Here is a 16,788-nt window from a genome sequence, read left to right as displayed (position 1 = left end):
AGACAAAACAAATATGAACTTCTTTTCCTTCAGAAGCAAACGATTGCATGCTACATTCGATGTTGTCATCAGGACCAGTGCTCTGTATGTCTCACTGGTAAAGAAATTGTCAGGGTGGCTGTCCTTTCTCAGCCTTTCGATGCATTCAAGGAAATTAGTCTCTAGCCACTGCAACCTCATGTCATCAACATCACTAAAATGCCGGCTGTCAGGGTCATTTCTGTGGATGTGCTGCTGTGTGTTACTGACATCCATCAATGCAAACCACTTGCGCATCATCGACATAAATTCCACAGTCGGGCCCACTGACCTGAACTCCAAATGACAGGTGTGGCCAGCTTGGTCTTTCAGACACTGCAGTGCAGCAGTAACTGGCAGAGAGATCTGCACTGCATGCCTCAAACTCATCTTCTCAATATTTGATGGATAGAGGTGTTTCTGTGTTAAGTATCTTATTGGTTTCACAAATGAGCTTCTCTGCACTTTGTACAGCTCCTTCAAAGGGACTGACGAAATTTCTTTTTTGCCACCTATCTCCTTTGCAAGAAATTGTGACCTAACATACTTAATAATATGAGATTGGTCAAAAGCAAGATGAAGGCATCTTGAAGGATCCGCTGAATGTGGAGCAGATATTTTCGCTGTTCCCTCGCTTAAAATGTCCATGGAGGCGACGTTTCTTTTGTGGTTATCAGTGACAAGACGAACTATTTCAAAACCAAGTTCCTCTGTCTTCTTGACAATGTGAACAATGGTCTGCGCAAGCTCGGCTCCTGTGCAGGCCTTAGTAAAAAAGTACCCAACAGGTATCCTGGAGCGTGTTGACAGACCACAGAGCAAGAAACAAAGCAATGAATTTGCTAACTGATCGCTGTCACTTGGTGTCAGATACTCCAGGTCAACACTCATATTCACGTCGCCAACAAAAGCATCTCGTTGATTGTTATATTCAAGCTTTTACTTGATGTGCATTTCATCAACTACCAATCTGCACACTTTTTGACTGAGATGTTAGGCCCTGAAGCTCTGTTTCGAGCCTGCAGCGAACCAGAGGGCTGAAACCAATTTCCCCACTTGCCAACCCAATATACTTTTGCAAAATGTTTCTGCATGGTAGATGTAGAAGCTGTTGAGACCGCACATATTCATAGGCCTTGGTCCAAAGATTCCTCAGAATCACGCAGTACCTCATGGTAGTTTCAGACCACGTTGGTCTCTTCCTACCGTAATTCGTGACCTGGTCCACAATGAATACAGCCTTTGCCTTACTGTGGTGCGCATCGGCGGCAATGTCTACAAATGCATTTAAGTTGCAGTCCTCCTTCAGCTTGTGAAGTTCTTTGTATCTGTCAATCGTATGTTGCAACCTGACGATCTATAACCGAAGGGATCTCTCTTTGGCTCTCTGTTTTTGGCGATCTACAAAGCTGCTTGTAACTGTGACCCGGTCCGTCTGTGTCGAAAATGCTCGCTTCACATACGACACTGTCCTGTCAGTTAACGCTTCAGTATGCACTGCCGGCACTACAGCGCATACCATGCCAATCAAAGTGACAGCTGCGTTCAAGCATGCTGGACTGTTAGTTGGCAATGGCACGAAGCCTGGTTGCACAACAACTACTGACGAGACGGCAGGGCAGCCAGGGTCTTCGTTCTCATTAATAGGCCCCGTGTCGTCAAAGCCGGCACCGTTTAATACTTTCTGCTTTTTACAAGCCTCCTGGCTGCAGTCGAGCTGCACTGCGTGCTTTCGACTACTTGGATCACCTTGGCAAGTGCAAGCTTCATATACGAGGGGTAGCATGGGAATACGCTGGGCACTGCTCCCTTCTTCAGTTGTCGAATTTTGGTATACTCCCTGAAGTCCGAGGCAAGAAAGTGCTTACTGCAAACGACGGAGTAATTCGATGTAGTGTTTGGCTCCCAGTTCTTTCGCGAGATCACCTTTAGCCATCATTGGTGCAACTCGAAGTTGGCAGGAATCTCGTGGAATGATAACCTGTTGTCTTTTTTTTTGCACTTGATGTGCACATAGGCACTGAGCAGTGCCTCATTATGCACGCTGTTAGTACACAAATGGAAGCAAACCAAACGTCACGACTTATTCCTGTGCATGTTGACACCAGTGATTAAAACTTTGCTGCGTTGATCTCAACGAACAAACGATGCACGAACACACCAGCAAGCCTGCGCACAGTTGGACCAGACGGGACTAGTCAAAGCCACCTAGAATTCAAGATGACGCTGGACTAGTGTCAGCCGGCAGCGCCACGAGTGGCAAGCACTGGCAAATGGGAAAGAGTGACAGGAAAGTGGGTAACAGGGAAGAGGGTGAGGAAAGAGAGCTCTTTTGACAGGCATAGTTTTATAAAGGGGGTGCTGCTAAGACACTCACAATGCCGCCATATGCAGCGCTCCCATTGCTCGGCCTTGGCCGGTGGACATAATAAATTTTTGCATCACCGGCGGCTGCTATTTACGTAGTGAACATGGCTGAAGTGATGACGTTGCACAACTATAATTATGAGGGCTGAAACATGAGAGTGAAAAAGTATCCACCTGAACAGCGCCATAAGGGAAGGGATAAAGGAGGGACTAGAGAAGAAAGGAACGGGTGCCGTAGTGGGGGGCTCCGGAATAATTTCGACCACCTGGGGATCTTTAACGCATGATGTACGCGATGTCAGTGCGCATTAAAGATCCCCAGGTGGCCGAAATAATTCTGGAGCCGTGCACTACAGCACCTCTTCTTTTGTTCTCTATAGTCTCTCCTTCATCCCTTCCCTTACGGCGTGGTTCAGGAGTACACCAAGAAATGTGAGACTGATACTGTACTATTTCCTTTCCAAAAAAAACCACTAAAAATTAAAAAAGCCCATAAACCGCTCACAATCTTTGTTAGCGAAAATGGCAGCTGTTCCGCGTGAGCAACGGTGTAGGAGGGTGCATGAAGACTGTTTTGACGTGCGGAACGAGTTGTTTCACGATGCTTCAAGGAGACTGCACAATGGCTGTGCGACGAATTCACCGTTGAACTGTGTGAGTAGGCTGTTAGTGGAGCAGCAGCTAAGTGCTGTGTGCGCTGCGTTTCTTCGCCACCGGTGGGTTTCAAGGCGCCGTAGGCAATGAAGCAAATGTCTGTCAGCGTGGCCCAACTGATTGTAAGCAAGTGTTGCAGTTGGTGGCGGTGACGTGCATTGTCAACGTTGGATCGCAGAAGGGGTGTGTTCGCTTTCCGGCGAGATCCGAAGGCAGCAGTGAAGGAAGGCTTTCTTTGCTTAAACTTTCGCCACACCAATATCCCTGGCGTCATCGGGTGTGCCGATGGCACACTTATCATCATCAAGGAACCGCAGGGCAGTGCTGCGAACAAGCCGCAAGAGGTTCTATGCTGCGAACATGATAGTGAGAAGACCTCGGCCACTGTTTTTGAGGCTACAAGTGAGGGCCTCCACAACGAGAGTAAGTTCGTGCTGTGCATGTTTTTTCTCAAATCTGTGGCGCAAACATGCGTATTCTGGCCATAGAGATGTGCCGACCCGAATCCTGCCACGACGCGTTCGTCTGGCGACACTACCGATCCAGGCGGACGATAGCCTGATGGATGACGGTGAGTTTTCTCTGGGTAAGCAGTAAAAAAACCGTGTCAACCGTCGGGCGACTTGTCGCATATATTGATGTCCAGGGACCGTATTACGGAACGATTACAAATTCTGTCAAAAGTTATTGACAGTGACGTAAAAATGACAAAACGATGTGACGTCGATGCTTGACGCAACGAAGAATGAGCCAATTACAGCAAAGCGGTGCCCCGGGAGCATTTCTTTGCACGACGAGGGACCATCTGCTAAATTTTCGTAAAAAGACTAAAAAAGTAGACAGCGATAAAAGTAATTAATATTTTATTTTGCCGAAACATTATGTTTAAAGTTAGAAAATATTAAGCAAAACAAGAAGCGTACAAAGTTGGGCTATTAAATTTGCTGGTGGGTAACTTTTGCTGCCGTGGGGGTGCGCCGATGGCAGCGTGTTGCGGTCTCTTTCTGAAGGCGGAACAGGTGTTGAAACAGCTCCCCCTATAGGAGGTATTCACATGACGTCATCCGCAAGGGGCGCTAGCGGCCGGCGCGGCATTCGCCATGTTGGTGGTCGCGCGCGCGGCCGCCGCAGCCAGCCGCAGCGTTTGAATAGCTGGTGATGGGTGAAATGTGAGTGTATTTCGAGTCTCGCCGCACGTAATTTCTGTCCGACCCGTGCCGCCGCGTGACTGAGTGAATATTCTGTGAACTGTGCGAAGCAGAAAAGAGGGGTCACGCTCAGAAGGTTCTACTTTGTGAAAAGGTCGACCCCCCCCCCGTAAGAATGCGGAGGCACCGGCATGGTGTGCGACATATACAAGACTGCTGCCGCGCGTTGAATTCACCGGTATCGAGGCCCACCTTATGCACGCTGGCAGGCCAAGGAATTAAAGGATATAAACCTATGAGAGGGTGCAATTACTTGACAAGCGGGTGACTCCAAGAGCCGTGCTGTGGGTGCCGACGTCCGCGGTGCCGACGGCCGAAGTGCCGTTTTTGAAGAGGTGAGTAATTCGAAGGGTCTGTTCACTTAGCTGTCGCTTAACTTGTCATCTCTACCTGCTGAAAGTGACGTGTTACAACTGAATCTAGCGGAATGGCTGCACACTGCGTTGCTGCGAAAACGGTCTTGTGCATACGAAGCAGCGCTACGTAGCTACAATCAAAACTGCAAAACATTCTCGCTGTGTCTGCCGTTCGTGCTGCGAGCGCATGGCAGTATTTGTTTGGCCGTTCTGTCGGGTAAATAAAGCAGCTCTGACGATTTGCCTTTCTGCTGAAAGACCGTACGTCTGAGAAGCGTCAGCAGTTCTCGGACTACAGCTAGGCAGTTCTGGAATTTCGGTAATTAATCGTGCTGTTTATCCACGATGCGCCCTGCATGACTAGCTGACAGTTATCAACTGATATTGAAAGCTGCAAGTCGTGTACGTTCTTGCGTGCAGCGCAGCCAGCCAGTTTTGCTGCCGAGTTGAGGCAGCTCGGTTATATCACGGCGCAGAAGAATTCTGCTGCAAACTTCATGCACAATACGCGCTCCACAAAGATAAGTGGTTGCTGACGTATTCAACAACGTACAAATATGTTACGGATCACTAACAGTGCAGGCCGGGTACCTCACGGCGCACCGTGACACTGCGCGAGCTGGCCTGAAAAGACCGCAAACATGGCGCGCCTGCCGCGACGACGCTCGCGCCGTCTGGTAGCGCGGCCCCAGTGAATACCTCCTATATGTTAAACGCATCAGTATTCATTCTCTTTTGCCAATGCTTACGTCTACCCACTTGTTCCTTCCCTGCACTCACTTTCCTGCTCAGTACAGTGACTGTGGTCATTACCCGTGTGATCAACATGCGTAAACCGAAAGTGTAGTGCTCGGTTAAGGCACTAAATGTTCGTGATGCTTATTGGAATCACAAAGCACCACCAATTCTTTTTTTTTTAGTGCAACATACATTCAGTAAGTGCGTTTATTGTTTTAGACACAGCATTTCACATGACCATTCTTATTGCATGAGAAGCAGTGTACATGCAAGCATGCTTTACCTTGATGTAAAATGATCATATGCCATTTTCAAGTGCAATTCAGAAAAAAAATTTTGAGTTCAAAGTGCCTGTTTTCTTTCATACAGAGGCTGCCTGCTCAGTAAGTACTGCATGGTACTGTGTACAAAATGCATAGTTAAAATGGAGAGTTGAGCTAGTTGGTACATACTGCTGGGAAAAAAACAGCACTGAGACAAGGGACAAAGAAGAAGACAACAGGACCAGCAACAGACACAGCGCTGGTGCTGTGGTCTTCTTTATTTGTCCCTCGTCTCAGTGCTGTTTTAAGGCGAAAGCCTTTAATGCCTCATACTGTCGTTAGCAGCCGTGTCGCAGATGTGGCCATGTTTCGGTTATGTGTCTTATATGTGCATATGCCAATCATTACTTAATCAATACTTAATCGATGAGATTGGAATGATATCGGAACGCGATTTAAAGCATTCTATGATAATTGCATGATAATTAACCGTTCTAGTCAGACCAGATAAATAAATAAAACCAAGTAGGAAATTGGTCGAGTTGGGGAATCGAGCCAGGGTCTTTGGAGTGCGAGACGAACACGCTAACCACTCTGCCGTGCCAGCTCAATGGTTTGGAATGAATAAAGGCGCGTCTAGTGAACACAGTGTCTTCATTCACTCCCATCTTCCTCCCTTCCTGTTACGGCGATGTTCAGGTGTCCACCCAGATATGTGAGACAGATACATTCCCTTTCCTCAAAAACCAATTTACCGACGAGCAAGGCATACAACCGAACGGGCGATGGCCTTCTGTGGACTCCCTGGCAGCGTTGCAAAACGCTGTCGTGTTCCACTCTTAGAGGTGAAGCTTAACATCTTAACCACACATCAGTGATACAAGCAGCAACACCGCGCTTAAGCTAGGCTTTCGCCTCACCGCACTTTAGGTCAGCAAAGTGCCCCCATGAATTTTTATCCCCAGCAGTATGTACCAACTAGCTCAACTCTCCGTTTTATTGAAGTTTATTTCTTGTACATTGAGCCCTGTTCCATGTGTTCATCCCGCTCCACTTGACAACCAGGCTGCATTGGCTTCACTAATCGCTGTGCGTGCTTTCAAGGCATGGCTAGCCTCGTGGCATGCGAGACGTACGCTGTGCCTGGTTGAGGTTCAGGTGCTGTATGGTGGGATGCTTAAACAGTGCTGGTCCTGTTGTCTTCTTCTTTCTTTGTCCCTCGTCTCGGTGCTTTTTTTCCCAGTATAATGCATTGACAGGACTAGAAAACATTTTGGCATGTATAAAATGCGTTAATACCAAAGATAAGCTTTTAGCTTGATGGTAGGTGACTAAGGGTTTTGCTTTAAGGTAAAAGCTAACTACAGCAAGGAGAATGCTGTATAACAATTCATAATAAATATTGTAAGGTGCAGTGGCCACAGTGAATGCTGAAAGGCTATAAAATTCTCACTGATAGACAAAGATGTGTAAACATCACAGATACATCACTGAGGAGATGGTGTGTGAGTAGAGGTTATTTTACAGTAACAAAACATGCGATACCATTACTGGGAATGCTCTACAGCTCGCAGAATATACAGGCAGCTCCATTATGAGAAAGTTTCAGCTGACTGCCTCCATAACTGACACCTAGCTTAGTTTTTGATAGGACAACGCTATCAAGCCTTGCCCTTGACACGAGACTGTGACACTGCCAAATGGCCTAAGCTCCTTATGCTGCCGCATAATGTGTGCAACAAGTACACCTTTGGCTGCTTTCAAGTTACTTTTCCTCTTGGTATTTAATATCCTTTTTCAACTTTAATGCTTTGCCTTTTGTACAAACTGGTTGTTGCTTTTTCTATTGAAGGGGCCTATATACAACGTGCCTAAGCTACGAGGGACCAAGATATAAAAAAACCCAAGTGTTGTTCTGAGCTGAAAGAAGGTGCATGTTAGAAGCTATTAGAAGTATGTAAAGCCCTTCAAACACCGCCCCCACTTAACCCAGCAATACCAACATGATCACTCCGCCTGCTCTGCAAAATGCAATAACATACTGCACGCCACTGCACCGTCCTACCTACATAGCCTCCGCACTACCTCACTGCCCTTGATAATATGCGAACTTGAACACTGCCTCTACACAGTCATTGTGGAAAATTAAGGTTGCTGTGTACCAGCCAACGCTCAACTTTCTGCCCTGTTGCAATTAGCCTTTACACAGGCCATACAGCCAACCTACTTCTTCCCTGGTTGACCCCTGACCAGTTAGAAGATCAGCAAATGACCTTGGTGGAACACGCTCGTTCCACCCTCGGTGACAATAGCAAATTTACCAAATCAAGTGCTGTCTCTGTTTCTAAACAAACTAAATGTAGCATAAACATCACAATTTATGGATCTTGCACAGGCTCAAAAAAAATACCACAGCAACTGAACATCAACCAAACGGAACAGCCACAACACAACGGAACATCAAGTTCAACTGTCTAACAACTGTCTTTCTCTCTAAACAAACTAAATGTAGTATACACATCACAATTTATGCGTCTCGCACAGGCTCAAAAAAAAAATACCGCAGCAACTGAACATCAACCGAATGAAACAGCCACAACACAACGGAACATCAAGTTCAACTGTCGAACAACAACTGTCTTTCTCTCTAAACAAACTAAATGTAGCATACACATCACAATTTATGCATCTCGCACAGGCTAAAAAAAATACCGCAGCAACTGAACATCAACCGAACGGAACAGCCACAACGCAACGGAACATCAAGTGCTTAGCCCGATGTGAGCGGCATCACTTGGTTACCAGGCAGACGAGCGATTGTTGCACCGGCCACCGAGCGTGCTGGCTCTCATTTCCCGTACTGAAATTGTAAGCTCCCAGCAGCTGCACCTGCCTCCTCCCGTCTATCGGCAGTTGCTGCAGTGTAATGATTCATGGTCGTCCGGTATTTTCTAAACAAAAATAAACAGAACCACATGTCACCCTCAGAGCACATTTGTCATCGATAGTAGGTGCCGACCGAGAACATGGGCTAAATTTGTCTTCGTCGATTTTTGCTCCTTGCTCCTTGCAAGCGCTCCTTGCAAGTCGATCTTTGCAGACCTGCGACAATCACTGCCTTCAGATTTTTCCGCGCACTTGAGACATCCAGTCAGTACCTTGATTCTAGATGACTTATAAAAAAGCTGCCTAGCCATGGAATCAGCTGTTCTCTATCTTGACTGCCATGTTCCCGATGGAAGGGTATGTGGGTGGATGGATAAGGCGGAATCCTTTGAATCGGGCGGCAGTTCACGTCACCTAGCCGACGCTTTTCCATCATTAGCGCACCGTCGCGGCAGCAAAAGGGACTGAAGAGCAAATTTAATTGCAAATCTAAGGACGGTTCTTGTTTTGCTTGGAGTTGTTGAGTTTTAAACATAGCTTGTTATCAAAATAAAACATTGTTCATTTTATTCACTGCGCATTTACAGCAAGACGTTAGCCTACGGTCCCTTGTCGTGCAAAAAAATGCTTCCGGGGCGGAGCCCTGCTACTAGCCGCTAAAGCCCCTAGATATTCTGATCAAGGGACTTCACTAGCCACCACTCATTGGTTGGTTCCGCTGTTCGCATCTCACGGTGTCTTCATTTTAACGTCACGCTCTCAAACTTGAGAGCGATATTGAGAGCGGTACAGAATACGGCCCCAGGACACAGTAAAAGTAGGAGACGTGAAACGTGCAAATATCAAAAGTGGACTCGAAGGTGCAGACATATGTGCACGATTCAAAAGAAAAACGGCATGTGCCGGCGTGCTAAAAGCAGCGAAAATTGTCTCTCACTGCAGCTTCAACCATTTTAGGTTCTTGTTGGGAATGTAAAGCCCATGGTTTGTTACGCATGGCTTTATATGAACTTTTTGAAGTTAATATGCAGCCTGCAGAAATGCTTAACACTGGCCACTATCCTTGTTCTCAAATGTCAGGACAGGCAAGCGCCTGTGATCGCATTCTCACATGTGTGGCACACATATATGCGTACGGTGGTACTGAAAAGGCTGTCTGTCTTGGAACATGACGTCCATGAACTTCTTGAGGGCATGTAATACAATTAGAAGCTCTGAGCTTGGTTAAAAGAGCCCGTCCCTGTCTTGGTGCCCGGTAAAACTGTCAACAACAGTACTTCCTTTCAAATTTGTACCAAACTTACACAGCTGTCACATGCGACCTACAGTCAAACCCACTTATAACGTTACTGAAGTGGCAAGGAAACACGATTGTTAAAACCGATAATTCTTATAACTGGGTTATGCCGAAAAAACGAAAACATACAAACTTTAGTGAATTTAATGACAGGAAAGACCCAGAGGGGCATGAATGGTCTTACATGTGTTACAGCTCAATAATTCGAACATTAGGAGACCAGAAAAATTGTTTGAGTTATTGAATAATCTCAAAAAACTAACAGGAACTGCTTGCATCATGGTATATTTATTTGGTGAAAGACTGGGCAAACTGCGCAATGATGATTATTTTGCACATTTTGTAAAATGCTTTAGCATGCCAACAGTCGAGAGTGTCAAAGCATAACTTCTCAAAAGTGGTTAAATAATCCCGATAAACTAACAAGAACCACTTGCATTGTGGTCACAATGAAACACATAGCTTAGGTGAGCGAACACCGCTGCCAACCGTTGGACAATACTACTGTGCTTCCTTCTCACTCGACAGATAGCACTTCCAACTTGCGCCCATAGCGGCGCCGTTCATGGCTTTTGCACAGCATCTCCGTATGCAGCTCCAGGAAAACTTGCGGTCATCAGATGATTTTTTACGCATTTGTTATACTGTGAATCATGGTTAACTCTTTGAAAAAGTTGTCTACAGATCAGGCCAAGCGTAAAGCCCCTTTATCGACGCTCGCACAAGACGACAGATAGTGCTATGGAGAAGCTTTGGTGGAGCGGGAACCAAGCAAGCCAATATTAAAATAGTTTGCAACTTTTCTCGGTTATAACATGGAACAAGTTTACTTCTCACTCAAGAATGAGGTAGAAGGGCGCATCAAGTTAGCAGGCGATTTGAGAATCCAGCGGCTACGGTCCGTCGATGGGGAAATGAATGTCTGTGTGTGAAAGCAACTGAACGCATGCCTTAGCGTGGTTACGCGAGAACTGCAAGCGATTTCTATGAGGATGATAAGTGGGTGTTTTCTGCAGCCCAGAAAACTTATAACCCAGGTAAAACCTGATGTGTTTATTTCATACATGAAGCAAAAAGTAGTCACTGCAAACCTGGATTACACACAAAACACCTAAATTCCATTGTTGTGTGTACTATCAAAATAAAAAACCGTACACTCAGCTTGGCTCCTTGTGATCATACAAGCTTGGACATTTTACGTAAGTCCTGGCCTTTTTCAACGTGCTTGCGTTTTATTTGACAGCAGTACTGACGCATATGAAGGCTTATATAATAATGGAGTAGCTTGGTGAGCATGTCCTCTCTGTGGATAGTACAAGGGTAAGTGAAAGTGAACTTCACTAATACAGCATCAATTGCTTTATCGTAGGCATCTCTCACATTTGCGTATTTAGGGAAGTGTTCTTTAGCTTTCATAAAAAGCTGATAGAGGTGCATGTTAGGGTGCGTGAGAGTCTGCCTCTTGTTTCGCAGTTAACCAGCTCTGCTTCGGGCACCTTTGACAAGCCTTTCTGACCCTCCAGTGCTTTCTTGCATATAGTGCTGGAGGCCTGACTGAAAATTTTCCTGGATAGAAACCGTGTAACATAAATTATACACTCAACAACACTTGCACCATTGCTATCATACTCAAACACTTCACCGCACTCCCAGCTCCCTTCACCGATTAGGCCGTCAAGCCTCTCTTTCAGCTGCTCCAGCTTGCTTAGTTCCTTCGATGTTGAGCTGTTTTATGCGTTCTTAAAGTCAGCCAAAGTCACAATGCCATACTGTTCTTTCTCGGAATCTGAACAGTTATCAAACTGCGGTGGCTTCAGGAGGGAGTAAAGAGACAGCATACGGTATAGTTGCAAGAACGTTGGGAAAGTTGGATGTTCGTTCTGGCCACCCGCTTTTTGGATAAAACCAAAAAAACCTTCCAACAGGTCCTGATTCATTTTTCCGGTCAGGACATACCTGAAATCACACTTTGTCAACAGGTGACAGCTCACGAGCAGATTTGAGCATCACCTTTAATCCTTCTGCAGTTGACTGGCTTAGGAAGAGATCTTGAGGAATTTCTCTTGCAACTTCTTCCTCCCATTCATCAAGCCAATCAGAGGTACTCACAAGAAATTTAAGATCATTGCAGTCTATAATCATCTGGAAAGTGCTGGTTCAGGGCATCAAATAAGTTGTTCATAAAGATTGTGAACTCAATGGTCAGCTTGACATTAAACAGCCGAGGTGCTCCTCTGCATTCGTAAAACAAAATTCCTTTTGCTACGGAACTGCTGAAATTTGGGTTCCCAATTTCACTCTTATTTTAAGCACGTTAGAGGGATTAACAAGGTTGTAAATCAATTTTGGGCATACTCTCAGCTTAGTTGTGTTCTTGGTGTCTGCTACAAAGAGGGCATCATAGCAAGACCATTTAATGATCTTTCCGCCTTTCCTCAAGACTTTTTTGTCATACAGAAAATTGCGTATGCACTTGAAGGGATGAGGTGCATCTGCAAACACATGCCAAGACTTTTTTGTCATACAGAAAATTGCGTATGCACTTGAAGAGATGAGGTGCATCTGCAAAGACATGCACCTTTCGCGATGAATCCAGTGGGTGCTCAAAGGCATTTACAACATGCACCGGAGCACCGCTGATTCCAAGCTGTTCCCGCATTGCTCTATTAGTAGAGGCTCCATCGCAAACAACTCCATCAACAAGACGGCCAACTTCTAAGTTTACAATGCAATGAAGCAGTAGCTGTGCTAGGAGTGTCCCTTTCGTAAGCCCCTTGGAGGACCTACACAGCCACTGGCTGCAAGTACTTTTCCCTGAATAGTGCGAAGGCGAAAACGAGCCCGTGATCAGCTGGCTCATTGCTTTGGCTGTTCTTCTCTCCAAAGTCAACAAGCCCGGCATATGTCATTGTTCGTGAGCTCACCGTGATCTCCTTTCTAAGTTGAATGTCGTCAAGAATGAGGATCTCTCTTCATTGAAATGCTGGTTTCAGGGCAACTTTCATTTGGAGGGCTTTAAAAATGCTTCGTCAAAGCCACACTTCAGCCCGACTAAGCTGATCTACTTCCTGATAGTGGTAACGCATGACAGAGGTAATAAGACATCACTGCACAGGAAAGAGTATGCTGCAGGACTTCAGACGTTTATCAAAAGGCACAGTAGCAGCCAGTCGTCAGTGTATCTTCTTTTCTGCTTCGTCGTGCATTTAGCTGCAGTGATGCACTCCTTTACAAGAAGCAACTGTGCTGCAGGTAAATGAACATTTCCTAGCTTCTCTACACCCTTCCTATTTCACTTTTGCGAACTCTTGCTGACAGTTTTTTTTAGCTGCTTCATGAGCAATTTGTTTCGTGCTAAAAGTCATGCTCGAGACTGCAGTACAGTGGCTTTTGCATGGTGCAATGCATTGATTCTTTCAAGCTGGGCAGACAGTACACCTTTCCTCAAAGCAGAAAGCCTGATCCGTTGAAGCGGTACCTTCTGCTTTGCCCTTGCTGTTTGGCAATCAGCATGCGACTGCAAAGTATTGTGGAGGCCACTGCATGGCTGACATATGCCACCTGCAAGCGATAATAACGGGCATTTGCTATGTCTGCACTTTTTTTGGTTGTCCATATAAGCACAATCCGGCAGCGCAGACAGAAAGCTTTTAAACTTGGCCAGCCGCAGCAAACGTTTACATTGTCAAAAGTTCTTACCATGCCCTCAAGTTCAGATGTTGTTCAGACAGATGGGCTGATTCCTACAGCTGTGCAGTCAACTGGCCTGTCGAAAATGTAGGCTTGGACCAACATGTCAGAGTTTACGTGCAAAGACTTCTTATTAAATATACAGCAGCTTCCGTCACTGTACACTATGCAAGCATCACTGACCAGAACATCTTTCATCCCCTCTTTGTCGATCCAATGTACTGCCCACGATGACCTTGGTAGGCACATGTTTGCTGCCAAGTCGAATAAGTCCTCGAATGAAGAGTGGTTTAGAGCTTCAGTGCCATCGCTGTTTTCCTCTTCATGGCTTGTGGCTGTGGTCTTCAGCACTTTCGCACCATGTGATAAGCCCTCAGATATGCTGGTGTATACTAGGAGGACGCACAGAAGTTTCCACAGGTTTCTCTATCCGCTTCACTCTTTTTCAAGGACCCTTGATCTTCTTGGTAAGGCAACTTGGTGCTCCTTCAAAAGCTGAAGGCACAGCATCCTTTGTTAGGCCTGCTCTTCTATTCCCTAACATCAGAATGCGACCATCTATTTTGGAGGACCATGTTTTTAGAATAAAATGAGGAGCAAAATGTTTCTCATATACACGGTCTGTCCGCTGCAGCCCGCAATATTTGCACGGGATTGTTCTTCCCCATGCCTCCAACCTGGCATCGTCATTTAGTGGCTTGAAAATTGATAACTTTTCCACACAAGACTTGTAGCCAGTCTTACAAAAAGGCACGAAGCACTTCCCCATGTCACCAGTGCATCAGTGTAGGGCGAAATCGAAGAACAAGCCTCAAAACAGTGACTCCACAGCAATAAAAACGACTCACAAAAAACCGATATCCAGACAGGAAAAGGCACGTATGTAACAGCCGCTACGTGGGCAATATGAAGCGCGTGCGCACATGCATGGAAGCTCCCTCGTAGGCAGCAATTTGGTGCGCCCTCTTTTGAACTGCTGGCCAACTACTACACTATCCTCTCGGTGCAGAGCGGCGCCTCTTCCTTGCCGTTTGTTCACCTAGCCTACTCTTACACACTGATCGGGGTATATCTATTTGGTGAAAGGCTGGGCAAACAGCGAGTGCAACAATGATGATTTTGCACATTTTTTAAAAATGCTTTATTGCATGCAAACTGTTGCGAGCCTCAAAGCAGAACTTCTTAAAAGTGGTAAGGGCCTCCCCGGTGCGACACGATAGCACTCAAGCTCCACCTCTATTGCATCACACCCCTCGCAAGTAGCAGCGTCACTTGTGAAGAGGCTTCACTTCATGAACGGCATGTTCGCAGTTTCGGTGCACTGGAAGAATCGAAGAGAAAGAACCACGCGGACAAAAGTACTCGTTATTTAAGTGCCTGAAACGGCACTACTGGTCTCTATTATTTAGGTGACGCAGGCGTGCGGGAAGAAAAGTGAAACCGAAACTATGCAGTGTGACTGACCTCGGGACGAGGCTGCATGTTTGTCGTCACGCCTGCCATACTGCATGCACGTCAGAGGTGCACGAATGATTGTGCGGCATAGAATTCAGGTTTGAACAGGGCTATTTGGACAATAACTCGACGCACTGGTCATAGCTGAACGCAGCTTTCATTGAGGAATCTATTCGAATAGACTGATGCGAGACCCATAGCGAAGATGACAATGCCCATGTTGGCAACCCTTTGGAACTGGTAGTTCCGTTTTTCTCACCCCCCAAAAAAATAAAAGGATAAAAAAAACAAAGAGGCACTGCAACACACACAGACGCATGCACGCACACACACCCGCAGTCATCAAAGCCTCTAAGTTTAGATGAGCCCATTATAAGGACCTGCGTTTGGCATGAATCCACCAGTGTTGCAGGCGTGCCGTGGTGGTTACAATGGCCACTTCTCGCTTCACTTACATGAAGCCATGCATGAAGCCCAGTGCTTCAGGGAGGGTGGTGCCCTCTCTCAGCTGTGGAACCAGCTTCGCGCAGTGCAGCACCAAATGCTCCTGCGTCTCCGCAGAGATCTCCGCATGCCCTGCAGACTGCAGCTGGGTGTCGATGCTCGAGTCGAAGCGTCGGTCGTATTGCAATGTGCGCAAAGCACCCGCACGGGTCTCGAGCAGTCCAGTTCCAACGTTGTTGACATACAGGTGGACACCTCCGATTTCTGTCTTGTACAGTCTATATAATGTCAGTGATGTCTTGGACGTGGGTGCTTCACGCCATGCTGTTTAATTCCTCGCTCTCACACACATGCCTGTGCACATCTCGCATCCATGCTGTGCTGGAAGTCTCCTGAATTGGTGCTTGGAACAGCTTGAGCTTCTTTTCAACTGCTCGTAGATGTCTGATCCAGCGTGAGGATGCACATAGTCACGAAATATCCACACACTCTGCGAGCCCACCTGTCACGGCTCATGAACTGCAAGCAGCCTCGGTAGGCCATTTTACTTTAGGCTTCTCACTCCTCGAAGGATGACCAGCTCAGATCGCCCTGAATTGCTTCATTGGCCACTGCGCGTTGCTGAGCGGCCAACTTCTCGCTGGCGCCGCTCCAACCCCACACTTGTCTCTGATGTAAGACAGACAACTGCGTTTGCAAAGGTGAGGCCAGGGACGTGGACAATTTTCCAAAGGTCCCTGAACATCCCGAAATGGTTATAGACCCACAGGCATCTGCGGCGAAGAATGCATTGCGCTCGACGGGCCATTTGGAGTACACTAATAGTGTGTTGTTGGTAAGCAGGTCCCGCGTAGTGCCATCTACTAGCACGGCCAGTAACCAGCTCCGATTGCGCGGGTCGCCCTCAATGTCAAGCTTCGCACAATCTTATTGGCTGGGTTTGGGACCCGTAAGGAGTGTTTTCACACTAGAAGGCGTCCTTCACATCGCTTTGCGCTGCAGGAATTGTTCCTTGAATGATGAACTAAAAATTAGGCAGTGGCTTAGCTCTGGTTAAGCCTGGATAGACAAGCGAAAAGCTGCAGCTATGCTTGGTTTGACGTCATGGCTGTCGCAGTTCGCGCACAATGCACTGGGAGCACCACGATAATGGTGGAGCCATTCGGCCGTCTACACACTGCCTGTGCAGAGGGGGAGGAGGAGACGGTAATCGGCGTGGTTAAAATTCAGGGGACACTTTGGCTCTGTAAAGTGCTGCAAGGCGAAGGCGTTTCCTGGCGCACTGTTTTTGTTTCATTTTTTTTCATTCTTCTTTTCTAATTGGTAATGTTTTTATTATTTTGTTTTGCTTATTTTCTTTTTCATTTAATTTTTATTTTCGTTTCTTTCCTTATTTTTATTTTTCATATTTT

The 16,788-nt window shown here is 46.4% G+C and overlaps 1 protein-coding gene and 1 pseudogene across 1 annotated transcript in view; one reads left to right on the top strand and one right to left on the bottom strand.

Annotated features, from left to right (window-relative positions):
* Positions 1 to 4,064: 4,064 nt before the first annotated feature.
* LOC149351710 (uncharacterized) overlaps positions 4,065 to 16,788 on the top strand; it is a 48,161-nt gene continuing 35,437 nt past the window's right edge. The window contains exon 1 of the mRNA XM_089577080.1: positions 4,065 to 4,582. The gene's annotated coding sequence lies outside the window, so the exon portion shown is untranslated. The remainder of the gene's footprint in view (positions 4,583 to 16,788) is intronic.
* On the bottom strand, positions 10,964 to 14,246 carry LOC149351713 (uncharacterized; annotated as a pseudogene).

Source organism: Amblyomma mixtum, chromosome 3, assembly GCF_055824585.1.
Source record: "Amblyomma mixtum isolate Tamu chromosome 3, ASM5582458v1, whole genome shotgun sequence".
In the NCBI taxonomy this organism is placed as follows: domain Eukaryota; kingdom Metazoa; phylum Arthropoda; class Arachnida; order Ixodida; family Ixodidae; genus Amblyomma; species Amblyomma mixtum.
Note: the sequence above shows the minus strand (reverse complement) of the source record. Positions and strands in the feature narration are given on the sequence as shown.